Source organism: Apium graveolens, chromosome 5, assembly GCF_009905375.1.
Source record: "Apium graveolens cultivar Ventura chromosome 5, ASM990537v1, whole genome shotgun sequence".
Classification (NCBI taxonomy): Eukaryota; Viridiplantae; Streptophyta; class Magnoliopsida; order Apiales; family Apiaceae; genus Apium; species Apium graveolens.
In genome coordinates this window covers 34,411,615-34,423,482 of record NC_133651.1, presented here as the reverse complement: position 1 = coordinate 34,423,482, position 11,868 = coordinate 34,411,615, and the positions used below count along the sequence as shown (strand labels likewise).

At 35.9% G+C, this 11,868-nt stretch overlaps 1 pseudogene; it reads left to right on the top strand.

The window, feature by feature from the left end:
• The first annotated feature begins 378 nt into the window (after positions 1-378).
• Positions 379-494, top strand: LOC141662498 (small nucleolar RNA R71; annotated as a pseudogene).
• Positions 495-11,868: the final 11,374 nt, after the last annotated feature.

Here is an 11,868-nt window from a genome sequence, read left to right as displayed (position 1 = left end):
GTTGTGACCTCTGATAGTTGCTTACAAACTGAGCTGATTCACTAACATTGCTTCATCGCATGCGATCCTGCACAAAGCTCACAAACACTCATTATCTATTGAACACCATAGTTGGTCAGAGAATCGACCTTCATAGTCAGCGCCTTGAGCTGAGCATCTATAGCCGTAGTTGTATCCAACTCCAGAATTCCTCCTACCTTGCCTTGCGATAGTCTCTGAGTTGGATTCCGGTATTCATTAGCGGCCATCATCTCAATTAAATCATAAACTTCCTCATAGCTCTTAGCCCATAAGACTCCACCTGATGCTGCATCGAGCATAGGTCTTGACTGCGCGCTCAAACCATTATAAAAGCAATTGATCACCATCCAGTCAGGCATTTCATGATGAGGACACTTCTTAAGCATCTCCTTATAGTGCTCCCAAGCTTCACAAGCTTCACATAAAGATTCACCCGATTGCTGCGCGAATTGAGTAAGATCATTTCTGATTGCAGCTATCTTTGCCATATGGAAGAATTTAGTAAGGAATTTCTGAGCAAGATCCTCTCAAGTCACAATAGAACCAGCTGGTAGAGAGTGTAACCATCTCTTAACTTTATCCCTCAGAGAGAATGGAAAAAGTCTCAGTTTCACAGCATCTTCAGAAACATTATTAAACTTGAAGGTGTCGCAGTTCTCGATGAAATCCCTAATGTGCATATTGGGATCTTCCGTTGGAGCACCCCCAAACTGGACTGAGTTCTGTATCATCTGGATCGTACCAGGCTTGATCTCAAAGGTATTAGCTACGATAGCTGGCCTGACAATGCTAGATTGAATGTCATTGATCTTTGGTTGAGAAAATCCATTAACTCTTTCGTTGGTGTTGCTGGTTCTCCCATTGTAATGATCACTTCTTCTTCAACCTTCTCAACTTTTTCAATTACTTCTTCTTCTAATTCTTCAACTTCCTTATCTTCTTCAATTGTTGCCTTACGAGACTGAGAACGTGTTCGCATACACGCTCTCTAGAGTGCCTGAAACACACGAACAAAGTAAACCTTGTTAGAAAATAATCTGAGTCAGTGAACTTTAACGACCACTGATGTCAAGCACATAAACTAAAAAACTGATGTCAAGCACATAAAATAAAAATTAACACCGATCCCCGGGAGCGGCACCAAAAACTTGTTCGCAATAAAACAAACGCGAAAATACACGCAAGCGTACATGATCACAAGTAGTATAAGATTTAAATCGAGTTCATTCCCACAGAGACTGATTTAGGTTAAGTTCAGATTATGCACTTATGCAACAATATAACACCCTCCAAATCCGGGTTATAGATTTGGGGCATTATTAACAACAATTACCAACTATACCTGCACAAGCGGAATATAAATATAATAATTACCCCGAACTATCACTACTCAGGATCTTTTAAGGGTTGAGTTTGAAAACAAGAATCATGCACTACACTTTATTACAAACCCAACTAAATAAAACCTGTCTCAAGAACTCCCTTTGTTACAAAACTTTATTCTATTTACAGTTTCACTACACAATCTTTTATTCAAACTACACAAAACTTTTATTCAACCCAACATTACTACTTATCCTGCTACACCTGATCTGGCACTTCAAAACTCTCTTCGGAAATAAGAAGGAACACTCTTGGTATAAGAGGGTCCCGCTGCTTGACTCGCTTCTTGACTATGCGGGTCCTGATGGGTTTCATTCTCTACCTTAACTGTAAAACAATAGGAGTAACAATAAAAAGTGATGAGCCAAAATTGCTCAACAAGCCTGCAAATATATATATATAGTATAGAGAATGAGAAATGGGAGAAACAATAAGCTGCTGGTTGTAACAACCATCTGTATCTGTATATGATAATAATTTGCCAACACTGGCGAGTGCCAAATGAACAAGACTGGAACAAGAACCAACATATGCACTATAACCTGCTGATCAGTCAGAATATAGTGCGGATCTATACCCAACTGCATAGACCCAACCAACATTAGGAGTACTCAGGCAACTATGGCCTATTAAATAATGGTCTGGGTAAAACCCAACCCGTAAAGTAACCATCCAGTCCAAGGCTTAGCATCCAGAATAATCGAAATGCTATTGATATACCCCAACACCAGGATATACCAGACTATAGGTAACAAGGGTAAAGGAATTGAAATATGAACAGGGAATTCAATAAATTGGGTAAATCAAGAATTGAAATGAAATGGAACAAGTGATAATAAATGGGTAACAGTGTATATGAACAATGATTATCAAAGATAACTGATATGAGAAAAGAATTATAATTCACTATTCTGAATTTAGAATAGGGGAAAAACTTGCCTTGCGCGTACTTAACCTGGTTTAACTCACTGCCTTCTGACCCTAGCTTGCTCTGCCTTTCTAACACTGAACAAATCATGGAAAGATAGGTGTTTAGATAATTTACTACATACGTGTATCTTGAATTGATATCACGCAACCTTATCAGTCTACCCATGCGTTTCTATCTGACTCGCATATATATATACATACATTTATACAGCACATCTATTCACATAATCACATAAAGCACGTAGCACGTAAAGCACATAATTAATTTCTAGATTTATAATTATTTTTAGAATCAATTCTAGGCTTATACCTGTATTACTAGTCTTATCTGATTTTATTATAATTTTTCGGGATTTATTCAGCTCAATTATACCCCTACTAGGACCTACGAACTATCAATTATCACCAAACCACTTTCTTTTAGAAGAAATTATAACTTACAACTATTTTTATTGGATTCGTCTCATTTTTCTGAGTCCAGGGGTCTTCGTTTCGCTCGAATCAGACTAACAGTTGAATTATTATGAATTAAACAAGATTTAATTAATTAATAATTAATTATAAATAATTAATTATAATTAAATAATCCTTAATTATATTTTTAGATAATTATTTAATATTTATTACATTTTAAAATAATTAATCCCTAATTATTAGGATTAATTACAATTTACTACACTTATTTACTAATTATTAACGCTTACTCGATCAGATCGATTATTTACAAATAATCAATCGATACAATTAATTGATACGTTATTTATCGAATCATTAATTATTACTCGAATCATAATCTAACTCAAGATCAATTACTCGTATAAATACGAGTTACTCACAATCCTTACATAATTATCGAGCTATTATATTATTACTATAACTATACGATTAATAGTTATTTAACTATCGGTATTTAATTATATGATACGGATAATTATTACGATATTCTTCGAATAAACTATCGCTCGAATCATAATTTTAATTATCGAATCACTATTCGAATAAGTACAAGTTACTCATAATATTTAACTAATTATCGGATTATTAATCATATTATTTAATCCTTATTTATTAATTAATTACCTAATTATTAATTAATTACCTAATTATTAATTAATTAGATAACTAATAAATAATTAGATAAATAATTAAATAAATAAATAAATAAATTCGAATTTCTAAATTACTAAAATAATTCTGAAATTATTAATTATATTTTTTTCAGAATTATAGTTTGATTTTTATTTGATTTTTTTTTATAATTTATAAAACTAATTTTCTGTTTTATAAACTAAAAGTAAATAATTTATTTTCAGAAACATAAACAGAGAATTGGGTTATGGGTTTTCAGGATCGAAACCGGGTCGAAACCGGGTTGGAAACCGGGTCGTCCTCGGTTATCGGGTCACGAAGAACAGCCGTCACCGTCCCAGAATCCGGCGACGGCGACGGGTTCCGGCGAGGCGAAAAACGAGCCTCCTGATCATCGTTTCTCCTCCTTTTTGACTCCTTTCGATTCCCCTGTGTTGCAGCAATCTCCCCACGACGTCAACACCCTCCTGTCACCACCCCATCGCCATCTCCGGCCAAAAGCCGAGCTCCTCCGATGAGTTCATCGGAAAACTACTCCCTACCCGGAATCACAACCAAACTTCGCAAAATTCATCTCAAATCAAATCTACAGACTTCTATAATCATTCCTAATAGTTAAAATCAATCAATAACATCTATAATTCAACGAAAACGAAATCAAAAATTTCAAAAACCAAGAACTCGTGCATCACCTTCCAGGGGTTATAAAATCAAGGTAAATACATGAAATCACTCCTAAGACTTCAATAAAACTAACTGAATCAACTAAACAATCAAACGATTCTTCAAAATCAAAAACCGAAATTCATGTCAAGAACATAAAAATCGATTTTAAGATTTAACAAACCTCAGTTGATGTTATTGATATCACTAGATTCGTCTCTTCACGGAGATGATTTTGGTTACTAGAGCAATTTCAGTGGTTCAGTGAATCTCCTACAATCACGATTTGATATTCACCCTCCTTCAAGAACAAGAACTTCACCAACACTCTAATTTCTATTTTTTCTGATTTTTTTTTTTAATAATTAATTAACTAATAATTAACAATAATTCAGCTATTTATACTAGTAAAAATAATACCCCTAAATAAAAATTAAGGGGCTAATTACACTCCTAATAAAAATATTTGGCCCCAATTTTTATAATTTTTGGGTATTAATAATTAATTTTTAAATATCCAATAAATACAAAATAAATGCTAAAAATTCCCAAAAATTGTGAATATTACAAAAATGCAAAGAAAAATGATGTATGATAATTTCATGATCTTATAAAAATAAAAATGTGATTTTTGTGGGGTTTTTGGTACCCGAAGGGGTCCGGAAAAAGTCGTTTTTCGCGAAAAAGGTCAATTGGTGAAACGTCTAGGGGTTCAGCATAGCGATACGGTATAGGGCATTTTTGGCAAAATAGGGCCAATGATTTTGTTTGAAATACGGGCTTTTAAAACATAGTTTTGAGCTGTACAGGTTTTGATATAATATATATAACTGACGATAGAACGCTCAATAAATATTCAAAACACGTTTTGATCAAAACAACCAACACATAACACATAGCAGTTAGGGTTCAACGACTTAACACATTTAATCACATAATAATACACATAATTTATTATTATTATAATATAATACAAGCGTAATTCCTCGGTCGTTACATTCTCCCCCCCTTAACAAGATTCTGTCCTCAGAATCTAATTATGCAAATAATTGAGGATACTTTTCTAGTATTTCACTTTCAAGCTCCCAGGTTGATTCTTCAACCACTGGGTTTCTCCATAAAACTCTCACTAATGACACAGACTTATTTCTTAATACCCTCTCTTGCCTATCTAGAATTCTTATTGGCTGTTCTACATATGACAAATCTGCCTGAAGTTCTACTGGTTCATACTCTATTACATGCCTTGTATCAGGATTATACCTCTTAAGCATAGATACATGAAATACGTTGTGAATGTGCTGCATATGGGGTGGTAGAGCTAACTCGTACGCAACCTTCCCAATTTTCTTCAAAATCTCAAATGGTCCAACGTATCGTGGCTTCAATTTCCCTTTATTGCCAAATCTGGTCAATCCTTTCCATGGCGATATTTTGAGCAATACGTGTTCTCCTTCCTGATAGTCCATATCCTTCCTGGCTTGGTTTGCATATCTGCTTTGTCTGTTTTGTGCGGCCTCGATTCATTTTCGAATAAGATTAATCTTTTCTTTTGTCTGCTGAATTAATTCTGGACCCAAAATCTTGCGTTCTCCAACTTCATCCCAATGCACGGGTGATCTGCATTTCCTCCCATATAATGCTTCATACGGTGGCATTCCAATACTGGCGTGATAGCTATTATTATAAGAAAATTCCACTAGGGGTAAATGTTCATCCCAACTGCCTTCAAAATCGATCGCACAAACTCGTAGCATGTCTTCAATCATTTGAATTGTCCTTTCACTTTGGCCGTCAGTTTGCGGATGATAAGCTGTACTCATATTCAACTTCGTTCCTAGACATTCTTGGAATTGTCTCCAAAATCTTGAATTGAAACGAGGATCTCGATCCGATACAATTGATACTGGTACTCCATGACGCATCACAATTTCTTTGAGATACATGTGCACTAATTTGTCGAGCGAAAATCTTTCATTAATTGGTAGAAAATGTGCCGACTTCGTAAGTCTGTCAATGATTACCCATATCGCATCATGATTTGCCCTAGTCCTCGGTAGTCCTACCACAAAATCCATTGCTAGATGTTCCCATTTCCATTCTGGAATGTCTAATGGTTGCAATAACCCACTCGGACGTTGGTGTTCTGCTTTAACTCGCTGGCATGTGTAGCATTTACTCACCCATTCTGCTATCTCCTTCTTCATATTCGGCCACCAAAAGTTTTCTTTCAAATCGCGATACATTTTCGTGCTTCCTTGATGAATGGAATACTTCGAATTGTGCGCATCTCGCATAATTTCTTCTTTTAATTCTGCCACGTTAGGGATCCAGATTCTTGACGCAAAACGTAAAATTCCTTCATTATCTTTCTGAGTTGTAATCTCTTCTCCTGTTAAGTTGTCATCTTGACTCATCACTTCTTCTTGACAACGGCGAATCTTTTCTAGCAACTCCGGTTGGAAAGTCATAGCGTAGATAGTTCCTGCAGATTCATTGGGAATATGAATCTCGATCTCCAATTTGTCGAATTCCTTGGCCAATTCTTCGCACGAAGTTAACCGATTCAATCTTTCTTTTCTACTTAGCGCATCTGCTACAACATTTGCTTTTCCTGGATGATAACTGATGGTAACATCGTAATCTTTAATCAATTCCAGCCATCGATGTTGTCGCATGTTTAGTTCCTTTTGCGTGAAGATATACTTCAGACTTTTATGATCCGTGTAGATTTCACATTTTTCACCGTACAGATAATGTCTCCAAAGCTTCAATGCAAATATAATTGCTGCTAATTCCAGATCATGCGTAGGATATTTCTGCTCATGAGGTTTAAGTTGTCTCGACGCATATGCAATGACGTTACCATGTTGCATCAACACACATCCTAAACCACGATATGAAGCGTCACTGTAAATAACAAAATTTCCTTGCTCGTCTGGCAGTACTAATACTGGTGCCATCACCAACCGATTCTTCAACTCTTGAAAACTTTCTTCACACTTACTATTCCATTCGAACTTTTCACTTTGTCGAGTTAACTTGGTCAGCGGTGTTGCTATTTTCGCAAAATCTTTAACAAATCTTCGATAATATCCTGCCAAACCTAAGAAACTTCGAACCTCTGTCGGCGTCTTTGGTCTTTCCCAATTCAACACGGCTTCAATCTTTGCTGGATCAACTTGAATGCCTTCTCTGCTGATGATGTGCCCTAAAAACTGCACTTCTTTCAACCAAAATTCGCATTTGGAAAATTTTTCATAAAGCTGCTCCTTCCGTAATATTTCCAATGTCGTTCTTAAATGCGCTGCATGCTTTTCTTCCATCTTTGAATAGATCAAGATGTCATCAATAAATATAATGATAAACTTATCCAAATACTTCTTGAATATTCGATTCATCAAATCCATAAACGCTGCAGGTGCATTCGTCAATCTAAAAGCCATCACAAGAAATTTATAGTGTCCGTACCTTGTTCTAAACGCTGTCTTTGGAATATCTTCGGCCTTGACCTTTAACTGATGATAGCCTGATCGTAGGTCGATTTTCGAAAACCATGCTGCTCCTTTTAGTTGATCAAATAAATCATCAATGCGAGGTAAAGGATATTTATTCTTGATAGTTAACTTGTTCAGCTCACGATAATCAATACACAGTCGCATACTACCATCCTTCTTTTTCACGAACAATACTGGCGCACCCCATGGGGATACACTTGGCCTTATAATTCCTTTGTCAAGAAGTTCTTGCAACTGCTTTTCTAATTCCCTCATTTCAACAGGTGCCATTCGATATGGAGTTTTCGAAATTGGTTCAGTCCCTGGCGTCAAGTCAATAGTGAACTCGATTTCTCGATCTGGTGGAAGTCCTGGTAATTCGTCCGGAAAAACATCAAGAAATTCACAAACTACAGGAATATCTTCAATCTTCAAATTTCCCTTATCAATATCCCATACATAGGCTAAATAAGCTTGACATCTTTGACGTAGCAATCTTCTCGTCTGCATTATTGATAGGAATTTCTGCTTTTGCTTCTCACCTTTAAATATTACCGTTTCATTTTCTTCAGTTTGCAATTTCACTCTCTTATTCGCACAGTCAATTTGAGCATTATTACTAGATAGCCAATCCATTCCTAAAATAATATCAAACTCCCCTAACCTAAAAGGTATCAAATCAACTGAAAAATGACATCTCCCTATCTTAATATCACAGCTCGGACATACTCGATCTACTGCTACCTGATCATTATTCGCTAATTTTATGACTAACACTTCATCCAACCACTGAACCTCACAATCTATCTTAGAGATAAAAGCTTCAGAAATAAAAGATCTAGTAGCTCCTGAATCAATCAATACCAAAGCATTTACGGAATTTACAGGAAGTGTACCTGCAACCACATTCGGACTCTGTACCGCTTCCTTCATTGACATGTTGAAAGTCCTTGCTCTGGGCTGATTTTGTTGTGGTAGTGGAGGTGGAGGTAATGTTAAAACTCGTGGAATACTAACAGCCATTGCAATTCCTCTGCAGTCTTTGGCGATATGTCCTTTTCTCCCACATTGGAAACAAGTAACTTCTGCTTTTCCCATTGGACATTCTCCAGAATAGTGTCCCCTTTGCTTGCACTTGAAACACGTAACATTTAGCTTGTTGCAAACTCCTGTATGCTTTCTACCACACGTTCTGCAATCAGGTATAGGCGGTCGAATAAGCCTTTGCTGAGTTGGGGCAGGTAGTCGATTACCCATCCTCTGGTTGTTTTGTTCTGGTCTCCTAAAGTTTACTTTTCCTCGAGCTTGAAATCCCGGCCTTTTGTTGAAACGATTCTGAAAATTCCCTGGTCCTTTCTCTTTCTGAGCTGCTTCGCTTTCTCCTTCAATAATCATAGCCTTCTGAACAACAGCCGTATAAGTTGTCAGTTCAAACACAGCTACCCTGCTACGAATCCATGGTTTTAGTCCTTGCTGAAATCTTTTGGCCCGCTTCTCGTCCGTATCCACCTGCTCTGGAACAAACCTTGCCAATTCAGTAAACTTGGTCTCATAATCCGCAACCGAAAAGTTGTCTTGTTTCAGCTCCAGGAACTTGATCTCCATCTGGTTCTTCATAAAACGAGGAAAATATTTCTCCAAGAAAAGATCAGTGAATCTGTTCCAGGTCACCACACCTTCTTCCAAAGCTTTCTTTGATTCCCACCAGTAATTAGCTTCGCCTTTTAGAAAATAGCTAGCGAAATCCGTCTTCTGTTCTTCCTCAACCTTTACCAACGAAAAAGCCTTTTCCATTTCTTTCAGCCAAGCTCTCGCTTTTGTAGGATCTGTGGAACCCATAAATTCCGGTGGCTTCACCGACTGAAATTGCTTGAAAGTAGTCGTAGGTGCTGCTGGTGGTATTTGATGTCCTGGATGAGCGGCTTGCTGTAACATCTGTTGCTGGAACTGCTGTTGCTGCGGCTGCATTTGTTGTTGCATCATCAACATCTGCTGTTGCATGAGATTAAACATCTGATCCATATGTTTATTATTGTTTTGGCCCTCGGTGTTTCCATTCGATGAGTCGGGCTGCGCTTTTCTCTTAGGTGCCATTTTTCTGGTAAATAAATAATGGATCTTATTTAATAACAGTATATTAAACATATATTAAAACAGTCGATTCGAGAAAATAAAATAACTTCTAATCACATAGACAAACAGTCCTAACACTCTTACTCTCATCCTATCTTATTTTCCTATCTTATCTTAATCCTAACATTCTTGTTTTCAAAGGTCAATCCTAAGCTCTGATGCCAACTAAAACACCCTCCAAATCCGGGGTATAGATTTGGGGCATTATTAACAACAATTACCAACTATACCTGCACAAGCGGAATATAAATATAATAATTACCCCGAACTATCACTACTCAGGATCTTTTAAGGGTTGAGTTTGAAAACAAGAATCATGCACTACACTTTATTACAAACCCAACTAAATAAAACCTGTCTCAAGAACTCCCTTTGTTACAAAACTTTATTCTATTTACAGTTTCACTACACAATCTTTTATTCAAACTACACAAAACTTTTATTCAACCCAACATTACTACTTATCCTGCTACACCTGATCTGGCACTTCAAAACTCTCTTCGGAAATAAGAAGGAACACTCTTGGTATAAGAGGGACCCGCTGCTTGACTCGCTTCTTGACTATGCGGGTCCTGATGGGTTTCATTCTCTACCTTAACTGTAAAACAATAGGAGTAACAATAAAAAGGGATGAGCCAAAATTGCTCAACAAGCCTGCAAAAATATATATATAGTATAGAGAATGAGAAATGGGAGAAACAATAAGCTGCTGGTTGTAACAACCATCTGTATCTGTATATGATAATAATTTGCCAACACTAGCGAGTGCCAAATGAACAAGACTGGAACAAGAACCAACATATGCACTATAACCTGCTGATCAGTCAGAATATAGTGCGGATCTATACCCAACTGCATAGACCCAACCAACATTAGGAGTACTCAGGCAACTATGGCCTATTAAATAATGGTCCGGGTAAAACCCAGCCCGTAAAGTAACCATCCAGTCCAAGGCTTAGCATCCGGAATAATCGGAATGCTATTGATATACCCCAACACCAGGATATACCAGACTATAGGTAACAAGGGTAAAGGAATTGAAATATGAACAGGGAATTCAATAAATTGGGTAAATCAAGAATTGAAATGAAATGGAACAAGTGATAATAAATGGGTAACAGTGTATATGAACAATGATTATCAAAGATAACTGATATGAGAAAAGAATTATAATTCACTATTCTGAATTTAGAATAGGGGAAAAACTTGCCTTGCGCGTACTTAACCTGGTTTAACTCACTGCCTTCTGACCCTAGCTTGCTCTGCCTTGCTAACACTGAACAAATCATGGAAAGATAGGTGTTTAGATAATTTACTACATACGTGTATCTTGAATTGATATCACGCAACCTTATCAGTCTACCCATGTGTTTCTATCTGACTCGCATATATATATACATACATTTATACAGCACATCTATTCACATAATCACATAAAGCACGTAGCACGTAAAGCACATAATTAATTTCTAGATTTATAATTATTTTTAGAATCAATTCTAGGCTTATACCTGTATTACTAGTCTTATCTGATTTTATTATAATTTTTCGGGATTTATTCAGCTCAATTATACCCCTACTAGGACCTACGAACTATCAATTATCACCAAACCACTTTCTTTCAGAAGAAATTATAACTTACAACTATTTTTATTGGATTCGTCTCATTTTTCTGAGTCCAGGGGTCTTCGTTTCGCTCGAATCAGACTAACAGTTGAATTATTATGAATTAAACAAGATTTAATTAATTAATAATTAATTATAAATAATTAATTATAATTAAATAATCCTTAATTATATTTTTAGATAATTATTTAATATTTATTACATTTTAAAATAATTAATCCCTAATTATTAGGATTAATTACAATTTACTACACTTATTTACTAATTATTAACGCTTACTCGATCAGATCGATTATTTACAAATAATCAATCGATACAATTAACTGATACGTTATTTATCGAATCATTAATTATTACTCGAATCATAATCTAACTCAAGATCAATTACTCGTATAAATATGAGTTACTCACAATCCTTACATAATTATCGAGCTATTATATTATTACTATAACTATACGATTAATAGTTATTTAACTATCGGTATTTAATTATATGATACGGATAATTATTACGATATTCTTCGAA